This window comes from Hypanus sabinus, chromosome 12 (assembly GCF_030144855.1).
Source record: "Hypanus sabinus isolate sHypSab1 chromosome 12, sHypSab1.hap1, whole genome shotgun sequence".
In the NCBI taxonomy this organism is placed as follows: Eukaryota; Metazoa; Chordata; class Chondrichthyes; order Myliobatiformes; family Dasyatidae; genus Hypanus; species Hypanus sabinus.
In genome coordinates this window covers 13,365,025-13,387,461 of record NC_082717.1, presented here as the reverse complement: position 1 = coordinate 13,387,461, position 22,437 = coordinate 13,365,025, and the positions used below count along the sequence as shown (strand labels likewise).

Genomic DNA, 22,437 nt, shown 5'->3' with positions numbered 1-22,437 from the left:
TACACATTTCCATAGATGCTACCTGGCCTGCTGAGTTCCTCCAACATTTTGTGTGTATTATTTGGCACCTGAGGGTTTTCTCATGTTTGTAGTCCATGCCATGCCAGTCTCCTTCCTAGTCTCATTACTTGCAACTGGACCATAGTCCTCCATACCTCTCTTATCCAACCGTCTCATAAATATTACAGTTGAACCAAGATCCACCACTTCCACTGGCAGTTCATTCCACACTCGCACCACCCTCTGTGAAGAAGTTCCCCCTTAGATTTCTGTTAAATATTTCCTAAATCTATAACTCTAGTTATAGTATCAACAGTAGTCAAGAACCTTAATAATAACAATGTGATTGAGCAGAGCTGGCATGGAATTACGAAAGAGAAATCAGACTTGACTACACTCAGTGGCCACTTAATCACTGAATTTACATACATTTGTGGTCTTCTGCTGCTGTAACTCATGTTGTGTGTTCAGAGATGCTCTTCTGCACACCACTGTTGCAGTGTGTGGTTATTTGAGTTACTATCACCTTCCTGACAGCTTGATGCAGTCTAGCCATTCTCCTCTGACCCATCTCATTAATAAGATGTTTTTGCCCGCAGATACTGCTGCTCACTAGATGTTCTTTTTGCTTTTGCACCATTCTCTGTAAACTCCAGAGACTGCTGTGTGTGAAAATCCCAGGACATCATCAGTTTCTGCGATACTCAAACCACCCCATCTGGCACCAATAATCATTCTACGGTCAGTCACTTAGCTCACATTTTTCCTCATTCTGATGCTTGGTCTGAAATGACAACTGAACTTCTTGACTATGTCTGCATGCTTTTATTTGCATTGAGTTACTGCCATGATTATATATTTACATTAACAAGCAGGTGCTTGTTGTCCATCTCCAAGATGGCAGCGCGACGCAGCCTGCAGCGGCCTCTCCAGAGTTGATATCTGTTATTTGTTATGGGGGGTGCTGTGCACAATCCTAATCTGATGAAAAATGGACACGGGAGCATGGAGGAACATCTGGAAATCTCCAGGAAGGCCTTCTTCATTGCTGCTGCTGTTGTGAGGTCCGGGTCTCTGCTAAGAAGAACAGGCCCCCAGTCCTTGGGGTCGCATTGCTGGTGGCCGTTGGTGGGGTGGTGAGCCTTAATGCGCTCGACAGAGTATGGTGCTCGGAGAGGCTGTGCTGGAGGGGATGGTCAGAGACTCGGGGGTTCGACGGACTCAGAGTCCGCTGCGGTTGGGGCGCTTTCACTGTGTGCTGTGTCTGCGAGGTTGAGTCCAACGGCGTCTTGGAAGTCCATAGCGGGGGTATTCCCTTCTGCCGCCTGTGTGGGATGACAAGTCTATCGGGACCCTGAGGACTTGTGGAAACTGTGTGGTGATTTCTTTCGAATTTATAGTCTTTTAACATCTTTGGACTATTTTTTACTGTGCCCATGGTCTGTTTTTTAATCAATTATGGTAATGTCTGCACTGTTGTAACTATGTGGTTTTGTGCAGGTCTTGTAGCTTTAGTTTTTGGTTTGTTGGGTGGTAGAGTCGGTCTCCTGACTTGGTGTGTCTGGGTAGTCTTGTTTTGTCTGGTGGCTTTGGAGCTCCTTTCTGGGGAACATGCTAAGATGGTAGCATGATATTAATATGCAGCAGCCTCTCTGGACTCTGGATTGGGGATTGCCAAACGTTATGTGGATTTTCTGGAGGAACATTGTCTCATTTTTTAACTGCATTGCATTTGTGGTTTCAAAATGACAATAAAGTGAAATTCAATTCAATTCAATGTACAGGTGTACCTAATAAAGTGCCACTGAGTGTAATTGTGAGATACCGCCTCAAAGATCTGCAAAATAGGTCTGCAGGGGATCATTGGATGTGGTGTATTTGGATTTTGGAGGGTCTCACACAGGAACCTGCTGAACAAAGGTAAAGCACGTGGAGTTGAAGATAAGAGTGCGACCATTTAAAGATACAAAATACAATTATTATCTAAGTACCTATGCAGCATACAATCCTGAAATTCACCTTCCCCACAAACAACCACAAAACAAAGAAACACCATGGAACCCATTCAAAGAAAACATCAAACACCCAATGCACAAAAAAAGAATAAATCGTGCAAACGGCAAAAAAAAGTGAAAAACACACTGAACATAAAACATTAAACCACAGAGTCCTTAAAACAGTCTAGGAATGTTCAGTTCAGTTCAGTTCAATTTTTCGTTTATCGCAAGCAGCACAAAATAGCAATAAAAAAGGAGTAACCAGAAACACATATAACATGAACTGAGAGTCCAATCCACAGATCCACAAGCAGCATTGATTAAACCTTGGCCAAGACCCAAGAATCCAGCAGCAGCAAGTGAGAGGGGGATAAAGGGCAGTCAAATGCAGACAGGCAGTGCTGCAAACCTGCTCACCTTCCACTCTCATTCTCGCTGATTTCAATCTAGCTTGAAGCTTTAATCAGTGAGATCAGACTGCAAAGGGGGAAATTTATTTAAAGAGCAGTAAATCTTTATAATTGTCTACTCCCAGGGGGTGTGGAGGCTCAGCCACTCACTCAAAATTAATAGACTTCTGGTATCAAGGGATTGCAGATTAGGGAGGGAAACAGTGTTGAGGCTGAAGGTCAATAATGATGGTAATGAACAAGAGAGGAGACTTAAGGGGCTGAATTCCCTCCATCTGCTCCTATTCTTTCTGTCCAAAAATAAACAAAGATCCCAAGCCTACATTAAAACCTGGTGAGAAAGCTCACAGAGTTGTCCCAACAAAAGACATGGGGCTTTACCCAGTTTGCCAGTGAAGCTTCCTCACCTGTATTTGGGTTAAGATTCATCAGCTGACAACTTACCAGGGGAAAGAGCTCCTCCTCCATAGTGTTCATCTAATGAGCAGTCCAATGCATTTATCACAATATATCTGAATGATACTTCCAGCAGGCAAGGATGTTGCCGGTACTTCAGGATCTGAATTACAAAAAAAGGTTGAATAAATTAGAAATTTATTTGCTGGAGCACAGGAAACGGGGGAGATTCAGGAACAGCTTCTTCCCCTCTGCCATACCATTCCTAAACTGAACACAATGAACACTGCCTCACTTTTTTTAATATATATTATTTCTGTTTTTGCACAATTTTTAATCTATTCAATATACATATGTATACTTACTGTAAATGAATTACTTATTTATTTTTCCTCCTCTATGTTATCATGTATTGCATTGAACTGCTGCTGCTGAGTAAACAAATTTTATGACACATGCTGGAGATACTAAACCTGATCCTGCTTATAAACGTATACCAAATTTTGAGGGATATGCAGGTTCTTTCCTTTTGTTGAGTGAGAATAGAACCAGAAGTCAGAGACTTAGAGTGAAAGGTGAAACATTTAAGGATAATTTGAGTGGAAATTTCTCCCAGGGGGTTGGGCTATTGTGGAATTGGCTGCCAGCAGAAATGGTAGATGTGAGTTCAATTTTATCAGTTAAGGCAGCCAATCAGAAAAGGCCCCCTTTATTCCCGCTCTCTGCTTACTACCAGTCAGCCAATTCCATACCTTTCTTATAATACCACGGGCTGTTATTATGTTTAGCAGCCTCATGTGCGGCACCTTGTCAAAGGCCTTCTGAAAATGTAAGTAAACACATCATTGACTCCTTTGTCGATCCTGCCTGCTGTTTCCTCAAAGAATTCTAGCAGATTTGTCAGGCCAGATTTCCCTTTGAGAAAGTCATGCTGCCTTTGGTCTATTTATCATGTGCCTCCAAGTACCCCAAAACCTCATCCTTGGTTATTTAACTTAGCGATACAGCGCAGAGTAGGCCCTTTCAGTCCTTTGTACCATGCTGCCCCAGCAATCCCCAACAAACCCAATTAACCCTCACCTAATCACAGGACAATTTATAACAACCAATTAACCTATCCAGTACGAGGAGGTAGTGGAGGTACTTAATGAATACTTTGCTTCAGTATTCACCAGGAAAAAGGACTGAGGCAATTGTGCGGATGACTTACAGCAGACTGAAAAGCTTGAGCATATAGACATTAAGAAAGAGGATATGCTGGAGCTTTTGAAAAGCATTAAATTAGATAAGTCACCAGACGAAATATACCCCAGGCTACTGTGGGAAGTGAGGGAAGAGATTACTGAGCCTCTGGCAATGATCTTTGTATCATCAATAGGGATGAGAGAAGTACCAGAGGATTGAAGCATTGTAAATGTTGTTCCCTTGTCCAAGAGAGGGAGTAGAGATAATCCAGTGAGCCTTACCTCAGTGGTGGGTAAGTTGTTGAAGATCTTGAGAGGCAGGATTTATGAGCACTTGGAGAGACATAATCTGATTAGGGATAGTCAGCATGGACATGTCAAGGGCAGGCTGTACCTTATGAGCGTAATTGAATTCTTTGAGGATATAACAAAACATATTGACGAAGGTAGAGCAGTGAATGTAGTGCATATTGATTTCAGTAAGGCACTGATAAGGTTCCCCATGAGAGGCTCATTTAGAAAATAAGGAGGCACGGGATCCAAGGAGACTTTGCTTTGTGGACCCAGAATTGGCTTGCCCTCAGAAGGCAAAGAGTGGTTGTAGATAGTTTGTTTTCTGTATGGAGGTTGGTGACCAGTGGTGTTCCGCGGGGATCTGTTCTGGGACCCCTCCTCTTGGTGATTTTTATAAATGACCTGGATGAAGAAATAGAAGGGTAGGTTAATAAGTTTGCTAATGACGCAAAGGTTGGAGGTGTTGTGGATAGTCTGAAGGGTTGTCAGAGGTTACAGCGGGACATTAATAGGATGCAGAACTGGGCTGAGAAGTGGCAGATGAAGTTCAACCCAGATAAGTGTGAAATGGTTCATTTTGGTAGGTCAAATTTGAAGACAGAATATAATATTAATAGTAAGACTCTTGGCAGAGTGGAGGATCAAAGAGATCTTGGAGTCCGTGTCCATAGGAAACTTAAAGCTACTGTGCAGGTTGACAATGTTGTGAAGAAGGCGTATGGTGTGTTGGACTTCATCAACCGTAGGATTGAGTTCAAGAGCCAAGAGGTAATTTTACAGCTAAATAAGACATTGGTCAGACCCCACTTGGAGAACTGGGTTCAGTACTGGTCACACAGAATGTGGATACTATAGAAAGAGTGCAGAGGAGATTTACAAGGATGTTGACTGGATTGGAGAGCATGCCTTATGAAAATAGGTTGGATGAACTTTGCCTTTTCTCCTTGGAGTGACATAGGATGAGAGATGACCTGATAGAGGTGTACAAGATGATGAGAGGCATTGATCATGTGGATAGCCAGAGGCTTGTTCCCAGGGCTGAAATGGCTAACATTAGGGGGCATATTTTTAAGGTGCTTGGATGTAGGTACAGAGGTCAGGAGCAAGATTTTCACATAGATAGTGGTGGATGCATGGAATACACTGCCAGTGACAGTGGTGGAGGCAAATACAAAAGGATCTTTTTTAGAAACCCTTAGATAGGTACCTGGAACTTAGAAAAATAGAGGGCTATGTGTTAGGGTATTTCTAGGCAGATTCTAGAGTAGGTTGCATGTTTGGCACAACATTGTGGGCTGAAAGGCCCATAATGTGCTGTAGATTTCTATGTTCTATGCTCTCTGTGGGAGGAAACTGGAAGACCTGGAGAAAATCCATGCATTTCACAGGGAGGACGTATGGAGACTTCTTAAAGACTGGCACCAGAACTGAAATCCGAAATGGAGAACTCCCTGAGCTGTAATAGCATTGTGCTAACTGCTATACTACCATGACTCCAGTGTAGTATTAATAAGGTACATGACAGTTGTGTCAATAACTATTTCCAGTCCACAAATGCTTGCATTCTGGGGGAAATCTGCAAGGAACATACAATACCTATGCTAATACTTTTGATCCTGCAGCCCAAAAGAAATATTGTTGACATCTCTTCTATCTGCACATGGAATTTTTTGAAGATTGCCATCATTTGACATATTTACGTCAAAACATCTAGTGAAATGCATCGTTTGCATCAAATCAAATCAGCGAAGATTGTGCTGGGCAGCCTGCAAGTGTTGCCACTCTTCTGGTGCTGACACAGCAAGCCCACAACTCACTTCCCCTAACCGTACATCTTCGGAATGTGGGAAGAAACTGGAACAACTGGAATTCGAGAGACCTCCCAAGACAAGAATAAGTAGCAACCTGTGATCCATGTGACAGATCAGGGAGAGCAGCTTGAAACCATCTCAAGGTCAGGAATCTCAATGAACTTAACCTCCACGGGTGCATGTGATTTCTTATTTGTCAGACGTCACAAACCTCAGTGAGCACAAAGATTGCAATAATCTTTTAAACAGCCTGGTTTAATGGGAAACAGGGTTAATCAATCCTGGTTTTTCTGTCTGTGGGTAAGATCTGTTCTATTTTAAAAACAATTAAGTTAAAAAATCACCCCACAAATGAATTTTGAAAGCTACACTACCACTGATCATAGACACCAGAGAATCTGCAGATGCTGAAAATCTTGAGTAACACATACTCAATGCTGGAGGAACTCAGCAGATAGGGCAATGAACAAGTCAATATTTCAGGCTGAGACCCTTCATGTTGACGGAAAGAACGAGGGAAGAAGTCATGTATAAAAATAAGGGGAAATGGGTAGACTAAGTGGGCCGGTGACAGGTGGATCCTGGTGAGAGAGGTGATGGAGTGATGAGGGAGAGGAGAGAGTGGGAATGATGTCAGAAACTGAGAGCCAATAAGTGTGGTAACAAAGGGCTGAAGATGATGGAAACTATCATTGATGTCACCTGAAGGAGTCTGAGGCCAGATAAAATAATCAAATGCATCCCTCTGAAAGGCAGAAGTTAAATTTTCTGATGGACTCCATTATTTATTTATTAATTGAGAAACAGCATGGAATAGCCCTTCTGGCCCTATGAGGCACACTGCCCAGCATCCCCAATTTAAGCTAAACCTAATCATGGAACAATTTACAATGACTGATTAACCTACCAACCGGTATGTCTTTGGACTGTGGGAAGAAACCCGCATGGTCACGGGGAGAACGTACAAACTCCTTAAAGGCTGTGGTGGGAATCGAACTTGTGTTGTCTGTGCTGTAAAGCGTTGTGCTAATCACTATGCTACCATGCCACCCCAGTTTTTCTGGAGAAAAAAATGTCTCTACAACCTATTTAACACACTTGATGGGGTGAATTGCTGAACAGTTACCTCCTTATCAAGATGCTATTTGTGACCCTGGCTATGCAAAAATTAGCTAATAGCTGCCAACCCTCCTGTGTTATACCCCTCACCATACAAACAACAATTCATTGTAGACCACTGAGGCAGGTTCTGAAATTGTGAAGGAAAAAGTTGTACAAATTCAAGACACTTATCTTGGGAACAAAATTATTTGTCACTTGGTAATATATGGGTTAATGAATAAATGCTAACGGATTTGATTAAGCTACTTGTGACTGACTTTATTGAGTTCTTTGATGAAGTGATAGAGGATTCATGAAAATATTGTGAATGTAAATGAACTTGGCCTTTTGCTTGATGAATTATCAAGTTAGAGACTCATTAGCAAAATTGAAACCTAAAGGGATAATGGCATCAGGGATAAGAAATTGGATGAACGACATATTTAAGGTTCAGGCATGAATATAGAAACGGTAAACATTCGAGCAGGTTCTCTGCAGTAATCCTCAGAATGTGCTGCCAAGCTGGGGTACTGGAGAGGTAGATATTCCTACCGTATGTTAAATTATGTGAAATCATAACACTGTAAATTTTAAGTAGGACTTTTAAAAACACAATTACGGACAGGTGAGAATGTTAAGTCTGATTTTCTACAGCAAAAAGACAAAAGAACAACAACAAAACAAGCCTTGTTCCTCCCCCACTCTCACCTTCACTCACATACATACAGAGACAGGTTTCCAACGCCACAACAGGCTGCCTCTGTGCCACCTCAGGCATTGGGCCCCCAACTTCATCAACGGGCTCGCAGACTTGCAGACATCAGGCCTCCAACTTCTGGGCATGCTGACCAAGGGTTTTGACCATCAGGCCATCTGGACTCACCAAATTCAATCTTTGACTTTCAAGGTTCGATCGTCATTATCAACCACAGGACTCACTGATCACAGGATCCCAAACTCCAGGCCTTGAACTCCGGACATACATTGACTTCTGATCAATTAATTCGCCAACTGGTGGAGTAGAGAGGGGTTCAGCAGCCCTCACGCTTTCTTCTCACACAGACCTCCAATCCAGGGACCCACGGACCTTGGGAGACTCACTGACCTGGGAGGGATCATTAGCCCTCATCCACAAGTCCCACTGACCATGGGTCGTTGACTACAGGGATCACTGGCCTTCGACCACAGACAATTCCAACCTGAACTCGGCCCAACCTCTGACTGCCCCTAAACTGTAATCTGACACATAACTCCCCAGGCTCATTACTGACCGGTGAGAATATTAAGCAGAGTTTGTAGTTTATTTTCGTTGTTGCAAAAAACAATTCCTAATCCAGTAGTTTTACTCTTAAGTGTAAGGTTTCCAACACATTAGCAGGCTTGCCAAGCCAATGCTGCTCTGGGATCCAGTTTCAGCACACGGTATTGTATTGATTGGTTCCTTAGGATTGTTAAATCCGGGGTGGGGAAGGGGTCAGGTGGAGGGAGAAACAGTAATGGGGACAAGTTCCCACTGCCTATTAAATGCTCCCAATGGCATGTGCCTCAGAGAGCCTTTGACAACCAAGTCTAGCTCCTGGCCTTCATGGCTGGCTTAGCTAAGTTCCACAGAATCATTTCTACTGTCAGAAGGGGCAAAGGTGGGTTACTGGCACCTTAAAATATGGTTATTTTAGGTCGTTGGAGCTCGTCAGCCACGGCAGCTCATTTAGAAGGAAAACAATGATCTCAAACCTTCGCTACCTTGAGGCTGTACTCACTTGTGCAAAAGGTTTTCAGAGTAAACCCAGAGGGAAAAATTCAGAGCTGGAGTTCCGACATGAGTTCAACACTGACTGGCAACCCCTGTGATTCTGCTGTTCCTTTGGAGCTGGGTAGAGAGAGGGAGCTTGTTACATGGGCTTGCTCTCCATATTGTACTGCCCTGGCTTCAGTATCTAAACAGCTAGGACGCAACATCCATGGTCGACCCTGATTAACAGAGCATTTGTATTGATCTATTTATTACAAGATCCCACAGCTGCCAGTACTTAGCCTTGCAACTGCAACTCAAGGAACCGATCCCTAAAAAGAACTATGCACATTACGATGAGTAGAGGACAGCACCTCTGCTTCAGGGATAGATGCTGAAAATCTGGGAGAGGGAACAGAGACTGCTCCCAGTGGGGTTACAGTAAGACAAGTGACACAGTAGCGTAGCGGTTAGCACCATAGATCGAGGTTCAATTCCCGCCGCTGTCTGTAAGAAGTTTCACGGTGTGGGTTTCCTTAAGGTCCTCGGATTTTCACCCATATTGCAAAGATGTACAATTTAGGGTTAAAGAGTTGTGGCGGTGCTATGTTGATGCATGGCGGTATTTGCCCAGCACAATTCTCGCTGATTTGATTTGACGTAAAATGACACTTTGCACTGTATGTTTCAACGTACATGTGACAAATAAAGCTAATTTTTACCCTTAGAGGAACCTGGACAGACTGGTGGGAAACATACCAAAGCACTGTGGGTGACTGGGCAAGGGAACCATGATAAATGTCAAGGGTTACAGTCAGCCCTCCCTGGTAGGAAGTTCTCTGCACGGTCTCTGACACCCTTTGAATGCCTGAGATGTGAGCGAACCTCCATGTCTACTCTGCCCTGGCCTTGAGTAAATGTAGATTCAAGACTACTCTCCCTAATGTGGAACTTGGATGACTTCCCTACAGCATTAACTAGCAGTGAGGTGTGGCAGACATCAACTTCAGAAGTCAGGAGTGATCCCATGAATAGTAAGCTAAGAGTAACCTTGACAAAGATCTCTACCAGTGAGGCAGTCCAGCTAAAGTCAATACCAAGTTTATGGTCATATGCACAAGTATACGTGTGTACAGATACAATGAAAACTGACTTGTGTTACGAATGAGGAGCAAACCTGATGGGCAGAAGGGTACAGAATCGCCAATGCCCGCCCACCCCCCCCTTTTTGAGAATTGCAAGATCGCTATTATTTCAGGTCTGATACCTAGGAAATGAGAGAGAGAGACACATCATGTCAGTGATGTGTGAGACAACGCAGAATACACAAGGTGGAATGTCTCCTATTTGACAAAGAGAGAGATTACTGCTATAGTCTCTTGGAGAAGGAATTGTGTATTGAGTACTGTACTACTCATTGAAACCCTCAGGGGACAACCAGAGTGGGCTGGTTGAGGGATTGCATCATCCCAACCTGATTGACATCTGAGACCCCATGAGTGAGGATAAAAGAGGGGTCTGGGGAACACCCCTTTAGACGCACCAGGAGAAATGCTAGAGATCCAGTGACAGCGTTTTATAGCGAACGCCGGTGAGAGCTTGTGTGCGTCCTCCCCTGCCTGGGTGGCAGGCTCATCACAGAAGAACGGTTTAGCTAAAGGAGAGGTCATACTTGAATGGCCACAACAACGAGACACCGACAGATTGAAATCATAAAGAAAGGTTGGCAAAAACAATAGCAGTAACTGTTCCCATTCTTCTATCTCTCTCACTCTCCAACAATTGCAACACAGTGACAAACAAACACTGGAGCCTTTGTGAACTGAAATGAACTTTACATTTTCATCAGACAATTCATTATCCCCTAGACAACGATAGAGCTTATTTCTTATTGATTATTATTATTATACCCGCACTTTTAGGCTTAGTATTGATGACGTATATTATCTGTATATTTGCATTGATATTATTTTTGTGTATTTTTACTAATAAATACTGTTAAAAATAGTATCATCAGACTTCAACGGCTACTCCTATCTTTGCTGCTAAGACACCCAGTTACAGGGTTCGTAACACTTGCATCACAGGCACATAGTATTAGGGGCACAACATTCACAAAAAATATACATTAAGTGGACAAATTTATAGGAGAAAGAACACAATACATACAAAAAAGTTCCATTGTAGTGTAAAGTGGTTTCAGTCGCACAACACATTAAAATACCAGTTCATTTCTGGCCGCTGTCTATAAGGAGTTTGTACGTTCTCCCCATTACCGCTTGGGTTTCCTCCTGATGATCCTGTTTCCTCCCACAGTCCAAAATTGTACCGGTTGGCATGTTATTAGGTCTTTGTAAAATGTCCTGTGATTAGGCTAGAGTTAAATCAGGAGTTACTGGGCTGGGCCTATTCCACACTGTAGCTCAATAAATAAATAAATATTGAGATAGTGATTAGGGTTTTGTCTGTTGGTTTGACAACAGAATGGTTGAAGAAGTTGCTGTTGTTGAACCTGGTGGTGTAGGACTTCTGCATCTCCTGCCCGATGGTAGCTGTGAGATGGCATGGCTCGGATGATGAGGATCTTTAATGACAGATAGCACCTTTTTGAGGCAGCATACTTCTTCAAAGTAGGCATTTTAAATCACAGTTTTGGAGAGAATGGGGTTAATAAAAGTCTGCAATTCATTAATAAATGAGAACTTATGCTTATTTTTTCAGACTAATGATGTTGAAATTCACATGAAGAGGGATTGTTTGGTCTCGTTGGGAGAAACTTTCCAGGGTTATCAAATATCCCAAAGGAAAGCCAGGAATCAAATTCACCACCCTGTGTAAAAGGCACAGAAATGAGTGAAATATTGCTCTGTTCTGGATTAAACTGGTTTTAAAATGGATAGAAGAGCATTCCTTCAGTAACGTAAAAAGGAATTTCTGAGTTGTGGAAACTAGTCACACAAAGCAGTGGAGTCACAACAGGTCCCCAGTGGATATACTTGAGAATCTGCCCCATTGAAACTGCGCTGGCTTAGATTAAGTACAGACACGGCAGATTTAAGTAGGTAGCTGTAATAAGTACTGTCTGTGGCAATTTGTCAGAGTGTGGTGTTGTGTCGTGAAGGTAGGCTGGTGAAGACCTTTATATATGTAGCACAGCGGAATGCATGGGTGTTTTCTCAGGTGCAATAGTGAATCAGTCCTGCCTAGTCCCCATAACCATCCACACCCTTACTAAGTACCTATAAACTTTACCACCAACTCAAGCTGCAAGTTAACCTTTAAGCACTCCTGCACTGAGACTCACAAGTTCCTTTGAACCTCCAAGTTCTGAATTTACTCCCCACTTACAAAATAGCCAACGTTCTTCTACCACAACGTATGATCAACACTTCCCTACACCGAATTCCATCTGCCACATTCTCGTAATCTGTTGAAGCCCTTCAACAAACTCTCTGCTTCCTCATCACTACCTGCCCCTCCACCTATACTGCAGCTGGACCATGGGGATTGAGGTGACCTTGGTTCTGCAGTTTTCACACTGTAGATTGAAGAGTTTCCCATTACTCCCACTCAAACAGTAAAGTTGCTTCACAAATGAGATAGTTGGTTCAGGTTGGGAGTGTGGTTTAATGTATGTCACCCAACTTGCAGGCAAGGCTTGCCCACGTGACCACGTTATGCAACACATAGCCCCTGGCTCCATTTTGTATCAGAATAGCTTTAGGTAGTGAATTGAACAGTAAATCCAAAGAAGGCAAGGTATTGACCCGGTCAGCTGCAAGGGCTGGTGGTTCACCGATGGTACACTGTTCCCACTCAATAATCCAGGATAACATTCACGGTTGGCTGAAAAATTATAAATAATATAAATTAAAATCACCCAGATTCTGGCATGGAATAAGGGAAGTTCCTTAGAGCACGTAACAAACAATCTGACCTGGACCCACAACACTTCCTCATTAGTCAAGGCAGAGCAGCATCTACACTTTGAGGAGATTGAGGTAGGCAATGCTCCCTGCCCGCATTCTACCAGCTTTCTAGGGGAGCACCAGCAACAGTGTCTAATCACAGTTTATCATTGTTTGGCAAGGAATCAGTCTGCAAGACCCGACAGGGAATAGTAAAAACCACTGAGAGGATCACCGGGGTCTCCCTTCCCCAGATTTGACATATTGCCTGGGAGCGTTGTATATGAAGGGCTGAAAGCATTGTTGAAGATCTCTACCACCCATCCCACAACCTCTTTGCTGCACTACCGTCAGGAAGGAGAACACAGGTGCATCAGGACGAGGACTGTCAGACTTGGTAACAACTTCTTCCCTCAGTCTGAGAGACTAAGATCACCACCAAGGACAGCAGGCTATTTACTCTATTGTTTGCTGTTTACCTCTTACATGCACTTTTAATTATATTTTATTGATTCATTTAGGATTATATTTTGTTTTATATGCTGTGTATGATATACATTGTGAGTGCATCATGGTCCAGAGGAACGTTGTCTCGTTTGGTTCGATTAACATACAGTCAGATGACAAATGGCTCCTTAAGGCTGTTATAGCTGGGGTAGTAATGGAGACAAGCTCCCACTACCTATTAAATACTCCCAATGGCATGTACCTCAAATAATCTCCGACAACCAAGTCCAGCTCCTGTCCTTCACGTGTAGCTTTTAGCTACTAAGCCTGGTAGAACCCTTTCTACTGACAGAAGGGGCAAAGACAGGTTACTGGCACCAGTTGCTTCAGGCAGATGGGGCTCACCAGCCATGGTTGGCAGCTCATGTAGAAGAAAAACTCTGCTGTCTTGCAGCTCACTCACTGAGAAGGCTTCTGGAGTAAGCCCCGAGGGCAAAATCCAGAGCTAGAGTCCCTAAGGCAGTCCCATGTTGAATGCAACACTGAATGGCAACTCCTGTGTTGCTACTGGTGCCAAACTCTGCCGTTCCTTTGAAGCTAGTTCCTTTGTCAAGCTAGGACAGTACGATATGGAGAGCAAGCTCCCCTCTCCATGTATCCATATCGTACTGTCCTAGTTTGCGTATCTAGACAGCTAAGACGCAACATCCACTTTTGACCCTGACAGATTGAGGCCTAATCATCAGATGACAATAAACTTGAACTTGAATTGGATTATCAAATTCATCTAAAAATAAAGAGAGCTTCAATAAGACTTTTGAAAAATATCTGAGATTTATATCATATTAAGGGCATTTTTGAAATTGAAACCAAAAGTCTTAAAAAGGGTAGTAGCTGTGAGGAAAAAATATCATATTCAGAGTATTTTCGATAACTCAGGGATTTCCCAAAGTACTTTAAAGCAAAAGAAGAGTCATAGATGGTTGAACGGAAGTAGCTGTTGTAGTGAAAAATGTAAACAGTGGAATAAGGAAATAAAATTGACCAAATAACAAAAAATTAAATTGAATTGAATTGACTTTATTTCTCACATCCTTTACATACATAAGGAGTAAAAATCTGTACATCTGTCTAAATTTGCAAAGTGCAATCATAGTAATTTATAATAATTTCTCATAAATAGAACTATCAATGTAACATAGAAATACACTCAAATCAGCGTGAGTTAATCAGTCTGCTGGTCCTGGCTTTTCCAGATGGTAGCAGCTGGAATAGATTGTGGTTCGGGTGATTCAGGTCCCCAGTGATCCTTCGGGTCCTTTTTTCACACCTGTCTTTATAAATGTCCTTAATCATGGGAATTTCACAACTACAGATGCATGGGGCTGTTCGCACCACTCTCTGCAGAATCCTGTGGTTACAGGAGGTAAAGTTCCCATACCAGGCAGTGATGCAGCCATTCAGGATGCTCTCAATTGTGCCACTGTAGAAAGTTCTTAGGATCTGGAGGCCCATACCAAACTTTCTCAACTGTTGTGCCTTTTTCACCACATAGCTGGTATGTACAGACCATGTGAGATCCTCGGTGATGTGTGTGCTGAGGAACTTAAAGCTGTTTACCTTCTCAACCCCAGATCCATTGATGTCAATGGGGGTTAGCCAGTCTCCATTCCTCCTGAATCCACAACCAGCTCCTTTGTCTTTGCGACATTGAGGGAGAGGTTGTTTTCTTGACACCACCGTGTCAGAGAGATAACTTCTTCCTTGTAGGCCACCTTGTTATTCTTTGAGATTAGGCCAATCAATGTAGTGTTGTCAGCAGATTTAGCTCTGGGTGGCAACACAGTCATGGGTATACAGAGAATAAAGGAGGGGACTTAGTACACAGCCCTGAGGGGCTCCTGTGTTGAGAGTCAGAGGGATGGAAGTGAGGGAGCCCACTCTTACCACCTGCCAGCAATCTGACAGGAAATCCAGGATCCAGCTGCACAAGGCAGAGTAAAGGCCGAGGTCTCTGAACTTCCTATCCTGGAATTAAGGTGTTGAATGCTGAACCGTAATCCAAGATTAGCATTCTCACATAATCATCCTTCTTCTCCAGACGTGTAAGGATGGTGTGTAGATATTGGCTATTGATCTGTCGATCGGTTGTGTCGGTAGGCAAATAATGCTGCAGATGTTGTCCTTGACCAGCCTCTCAAAGCATTTGTTTATTATTGAGGTGAGTGCAACAGGATGCCAGTCATTCAGGCTTATTACCTTAATCTGACTGGAGATGAAATGAATAGTTGCATTTGAGTAGACTGACAATACATAGTTATCTTCCCTGGGGAGGTGGGAAGGGTGGGTGCAGCTTTAAGCAGAGTGCTTTTGATTGTATATATTAATAGTCTTGGCATGTGCACACAGCTTAGTTTCAAAGTTTCCAGATGAGAGGAAACAGAACTCTGCTAATGAAAGGTCATTGACCTCATTTCCCCGTCTGACCTGCTATTTCCAGCACTTTTTTTTTCAGACAGCATATTTTTGTTTTAACACATTAGCAATAAGTTGGAAATTGTAAATTCAATCCTTTTCCTCTCCCCTTCCATTCGTAATCAAATAAAAACATGTAATGTTTCTCTTTGGTATCCCAGAAAGGTCTTGGACTCACTCTCCAGACCAACACCCTGGTGCTGAATTAACATCAATTTGCTGGCACTCAGCAGCACCATGAGTAAACAGTGTCAGTTTCCACAACAACACTAATGCCACCACTTCTTTTTAACATTTCCACTATTTGATAACTATTGATGCATTGCACTAAGTCCCCTGAGTCTTTGTATCATGGTCCGGTACAGCTGGGCCAACAGCAGGATCATAAGGAACTACAGAGAGAAGTGGACTCTGTCAAATACATTGTAGGCTCATCCAACTCCACCATCAGTAGTATCTACAGGAGCTGATGCTTCAAGATGTCAATGGTGATCAAAGAACCCCTATTTTCTTCTCAAAGTTCAAAGTAAATTTATTCTCAAAGTCTACATATGACACCATACACAACCCTGAGATTCATTTTCTTGCAGGGATACTCAATAAATCCATAGCATAATCAACGAAAGACCACACCAACTTGGGTGTTCAACCAGTGTGCAAAAGACAACCAACTGCAAATTCAAAAAGAAAAAAGTAATAATAACAAATAAATAAGCAATAAATATCAAGACACAAGATGAGTCCTTCAGAGCGAGTCCATAGGTTGTGGAAACATCTCATTGGTGGAGCAAGTGAAGAAGTGTGAAGTGCCACACTAAAGTCCAAACTGAATTTATTATCAGAGTACATACAATATATTGCACTGTTACCCTGAAATTCATTTTCTAGCAGACACTCATGATAGAACAAAAACGCAATAGAATCAGTGAAAAGCTACCCAAAAACAAGAGGGAAATAACCAATGTGCAAACTGTACAAATACAAAAAGAAAACAAATAAATACATACATACATAATACTGAGAACACAAGTTGTAGAGTCATTGAAAGTGAGTCCATAGGTTGTGGAATCAGTTCAGAATTGAGGTGAGTGAAGTTAACCACACTGGTTTAGGAGCCTGATGGTTGAAGGCTAATAACTGTTTCTGAACCTGGTGGTGTGGATCCTAAGGTTCTCATACCTCCTTCCTGATGGCAGCAGCAAGAAAAGAACATGGCCTGGATGGTGGGGGTCCAAGCTCAAAAAACTCCCTTCAGCCATTCTGTTCTTGAACCAACCAGCACAACCCTAATTGCAACAGTTTAGCAACACATCGACCACTGAAGTAATGTCCCTCTCAGCCCCATTCTCCTGCCTCTGACCAGTGGCCAATCTGGACATCAGTATTTTTGAGAGGAGAGGACTTCAATCAGGTCCACTGTCCAAGTACAAAAGGCAGCAATGGGTTGCTAAAGCGGAAAAGAGCTTTGAACAGTAACCAATCGGCATTTGGGATTGATTAGTAAGAGTAAATTAAAGGAGGGGCAAGAGCAGAGGCCATCATCTGAGTGGATAGAGTCAGAGTGGTGATTTTGAGGCCTCCACAAAGAGAAGCTTCAGTTAGAGAAAGCAGAGGAAAGAAAAGCTCAAGGTTTTTTTTAAAAATTTCTTCTCTTCTTTATATCTGCTCAGCTAGGACAGTAGAGATGTCAGGCAGGATAGTGGAATGCTCCTCTTGTGGGGTGTGGGAGGACAGAGACCTCCAGTGTACCTGACAACTACGACTGTGAGAAGTGCATCCAGCTGCAGCTTCTAACCAACTGCATTAAAGAGTTGGAGCTAGGGAAGGGGTTAAGAGTACCCCATGGCCATCCCCTTCAACAATAGGTGTATCACTTTGGACATGTTGGAGGGGGGCAGAGGGGGAGATGACCTAAGAGAGGAAAGTCACAGTGGTCGGGTCTCCAGCACTGAGTCTGCCTCTTTAACTCAGAAAGGAAAGGGGGAGAAGATGGCACGCTGTGGTGAGAGAGGATTTGTTAGTTAGGGCAATGGACAGAGATTTCCAGATGGTATGTTGCCTCCTGGGTGCCAGGGTCCAGAATATCTCAGACTGAGTCCTCAGCATTCTTAAGCAGCCATAAATCGTGGCCCATTTACACGTTGTTAGCTACAAAGTACATGAGTAGGATAAATGACGAGGTTCTGCATAGGGAATTAAGGGAGTTAGGTGCTAAGTTAAAGGGCAGGTCTTCCAGGATTATGATTTCAGAATTGCTACATGCACCACATGCTAGTGAGGCCAGAACCAGGAAGATTATACAGTTCAATATGTAGCTAAGAAATTGGTGCAGGAGAGAGAGAATAAGAATTTTAGATCATTGGGCTCTCTTCCAGGGAAGGTGGGACCTGTATAGAAGTGATGGTTTGCACCTGAACTGGAGTGGGACGAATACCCTTGTGGAAAGGTTTGTTAATGCCACACAGTGGGAATTAAACTGCAGTTGCAGGGGGATGGGAACAAGGTTGAGTCTGTGGTAAGGAAGGCAAATTTGATGTTAGCATTCATTTCAAGAGCATTAGTACATAAAAGCAACAATGTAATGTTGAGACTTTATAAAGGACTGGTGAGGCCTCACTCAAAGTATTGTGAGCAGTTTTGGGCCCCTTATCTTCAAAAGGATGTGCTGAAACTGGAGAGAGTTCAAAGCAGGTTCACAAAAATGATTCCAAGTTTCAATGGCTTGTCATTTGAAGAGCATTTGATGGTCCTGGACTTGTATTAACTAGAATTTGGAAGAATGAGGGGTGACCTCATTGAAACCTAGCGAATGGTAAAAGGCCTTGATAGAGTGGATGTGGAGAAGATGTTTTCTATGGTGGAAGAGGCAATAGCCTCAGAATAGAGGGCATTCTTTTAGAATGAATAAAATAAGTAATTTCATTAGCCAGCGAGTGGTGAATCTGTGGAATTCGTGTCCACAGGCAACTGTGGAGGCCAAGTCTCTATGTATATTTAAGGCAGAGGATAGATTGTTGATTGGTCAGCATGAAGGATATGGGAAAAAGGCAGCAGATTGGGGATGGGAGGAAAATTGGAGTCAGTCATGATAAAATTGTAGAGTAGACTTGAAGGGTCAACTGGCCTAATTCTGCTCCAATATCTTATGGTTTTATTGTCTTCTCTCCATAACCATTGACACCCTTACTAATGAAGAACCCATCAACTTCTGCTTTAAATAGACTCAATGACTTGGCCTCCACAGCCATCTGTGGTAATGAATTTCATAGATTCACCACCCTCTAGCCAAAAAACCTCCTATTCATCTCTGTTCTAAAGAAACATTCTTGTATGCCCTCTGACTTCAACATCCCCACTGTAAGAAATATCCTCTCTATCCAGGCCTTTCAGTCTTAGAATAGGTTTCAATGAGATTTCCCCTCGCCTTTCTAAACTCCAGTAAGTACAGGCCCAGAGCCATCAAACGCTCCTCATTCTCCAGATAACTTTCATGAATCTCCACTGGAACAGCTTCCTGAGATACGGGACCTAAAACAGCCCACAATACCACAAAAGCTATCTGACCAGTGCCATATAGAGCATTGGCATTAGATCCTTGCTTTTATATTCTATTCCTCTCTGTGCATTTGGCTTCTAATTCAAACTACAAGTTAACCTTTAGGGCAGGAGTTTTAGGGAATTCTCCTACTTTAGGGAATCCTGCATGAGGACTCCCAAATCCTTCAGCATCTCTAGTTTCTGAATTTGCTCTCCATTTTGAAAATGGTCTATGCCTTTTATTTTTCACTACCAAAGTTCATGAGAATACACATCACTATACTGTATTTCACATGGGGCAGCGCAGTAACATAGTGATTTAGAGTGATGCGACAGCAATCCGGGTTTAATTCCCTCTACTCTAAGGAGTTGGTACGCTTTTCCTTTGACAGCCTAGATATCCACCAGGTTGTCCAGCTTCCTCCCACATTTCAAAGATGTGCAGCCTATTAAATTGTGGGATGGGATGCTGGCACCAGAAAGCAGGGCAACACAAACAATCACGAGCTGCTATTAGTACATACTCAGACTGTGGTGGCCATCACCAATGTGGAAGTCACAGTAAGGCAAGGATGGCCTGGGGCAGTTGTAGTCAAGTGAAGTTTGACACCGAGAAATAACTCATTACTACAGATGAGATGGGTTGGGTTGACTGAGCCAATGTGTGAGTAAGCTTCTACAGTGAGACTTTTCCTAAAACATAAAACCCCCTTTACACTATAGGGGGTGACAGAGACAGACAAGGTAACAGAGGGACATGAAACATACTCTCCAACTAAGGCTCTTTACTAACCTCAAAATATCACTGGCTGTCGGCACAAAGTTTCAATGGTCTTTTAATACCTTTATCATCCTGATTTCAAAATATCATCCATTGTCTGCTTGAAATTTGCCAACTTCCTTTGTTCCCGTTAAATTTACAAACTCATTTCCTGCTTCTGGTACTTTGCAAATGTCTTGGGCACCCTAGCTATATATCTGTGCCTAGGACTTTTGCACAGCACAATATACAAGATATATTGTACAGAACTAGGCCATTTGGCCCATCGAGTCTACACCATTTCATCGAGACTGATCTATTTTCTCTTGCAGATATATTGTATGTATGGAACCTATTATGTGCTTGGTGTCTCAGGCACCACATACTAAAAGAATTATCAGAAACCAGAATAAATGGATAAACACAAGAGATTCTGCAGATGCTGGAAATCTTGAGCAACACACACACAATGCTGGAGGCATTACAACAAGTCAGGCAGCATCACCGAAGGGGAATAAACAGTCAGGGTTTTGGGCAGAGACCCTTCATTCTGACTGGAAAGGAAGGGGACAGAGCCAGACTATGAAAGTAGGGGAAAAAGAAGGAGTACAAGCTGGCAGGTGTTAGATGAGACTAGAGGAAGAGATGGATGGGTAGGTGGTGGGAGGGGGGGGTGATGAAGTAAATAGGAGGTGGAAGAGATAAAAGGCTGAGGAAGGTAACTAGAAAGAAAGGACAGTTGACCATGGTCAGAAGTGATGGAGGAAAGGAACCACAAGGAGATGGGCAGGTGGGGAAACTGAAGGGTGGGAGAGTAACCAGGATTGGGAATAGAAAGAGAGAGAGAGAGAAGAGGGGAGTGGGGAGTAATTACCATAGGTTAGGGAATTCGATGCTCATGCCATCAGTTTGAAGGTGACCCAGACAGAATATAAGGTGTTGTTCCTCCAACCCGAGTTCTGTAGAGGAGGCCGTGGACAAACATGTCACAACGGGGATGGGAAGTTGAATTGAAATGGGTAGTCACTGGGAGAGCCTGCAGACAGTAAAGTGATCCCTCAATAAGTGTTGGGTCTCACCAATGTAAAGGAGGCCACACCTAATAGATGACCCCAACAGACATGCAGCTGAGGTATCATCTCACCTGAAAGGACAGTTTGACAAATGAAGGAGGTGGCGTAGGGACAATGCATCACTTGTTACACTTGCAGGGATAAGTGCTAGGAGGGAGAAGAGTGGGGAGGGATGAGTGGATAAGGGAGTCATGCTGAGAGCAATCCCTATGAAAAGCCAGTGCTGGGGAGACATACTTAGTGGTAGGAACAACTACGACAGAGTTATTGAGAATGATCTGCTGAATATGGATGTTCATTGGGTGATACAATGGGAACTCTATCCCTGTTATCACACAGAAGGATGGGGTGAGAGAATCATCAATGGTGGTGGAAGGGAAACCAGTTAAATGATATGCTCTTAAAAGAATTCACCAAAATTAACTATTCAATGTTTTCTCATATTATATTCCATTTGCTAGATCTTTGCCCATTCAATCTGTTATATATCCCTTTTCAGTCACCTTGGCCCATCCACAACTTATTTTCCTGTCTATCCTTTTGAAAAAGATAGAATGGAAAGCTTCATCGTGAGAATAGATGTGGCAGAAACAGAGGAAATGGGGAAAAGAACAACATTTTTACAAGTGACAGAATGGGAAGAGGTATACTCAAAGATATTATGAGTGTAAGCAGTTTATAGATATCAGTGGACAGTTTGACTCCGGAGACTGATAAAGGCGAGAGAGGAGTCAGAGATGGACCAGGTAAATCTGGGAGCAGGGTGAAAGTTGAGGGCAAAATTGGTGAAACGGACAAACTGCCTCATACATCTCCTTTGAACTTTCACCCCTTTTAAAAATGCATATCCTCTAGTAGTAGGGATTTCAACTCTAGGAAAACAATACCTGATCTCTACAATACCCACACCCCTCATAATCATACAGTCTTCTATCAGGTCACCCCACAGCCTCCAGTGCTCCAGTGAAAACACCCTAGTCTGTCCAACACATACAAAGATGGGGGGAGAAACTCAGCAGGTCAGGCAGCACCTATGAAGACAACATTTTGGGCCGAGACCATTTATCAGGACTGGAAAATTAGAGGGAAGTAGCCAGAATAAGGTTGGGGGTGGGGGAGAGAAGATATACAAACTGGCCGGTGACAGGAATGTTTGGTAGGTGGGTGGATGGGGGAATCTCAGTTGTATATTGCATACATACTTTGATAATAAATGAACCCTTTAAGTAGGATGAAGTAATAGCCCTCTAATCCAGGCAGCCAGCATCTGATAATCCTCTTCTGTGCCCTCTCCATAGGCTCCACGTCCTGC

At 43.0% G+C, this 22,437-nt stretch overlaps 1 long non-coding RNA gene across 1 annotated transcript; it reads right to left on the bottom strand.

Moving 5' to 3' along the window:
- Window positions 1-1,839: 1,839 nt before the first annotated feature.
- LOC132402644 (uncharacterized) lies at window positions 1,840-22,401 on the bottom strand. The gene is made up of 3 exons (XR_009515027.1): window positions 22,328-22,401; window positions 2,852-2,966; window positions 1,840-1,910 (listed from the first exon to the last, which is right to left on the bottom strand). It is a non-coding gene; the product is annotated as an uncharacterized LOC132402644 (long non-coding RNA).
- Window positions 22,402-22,437: the final 36 nt, after the last annotated feature.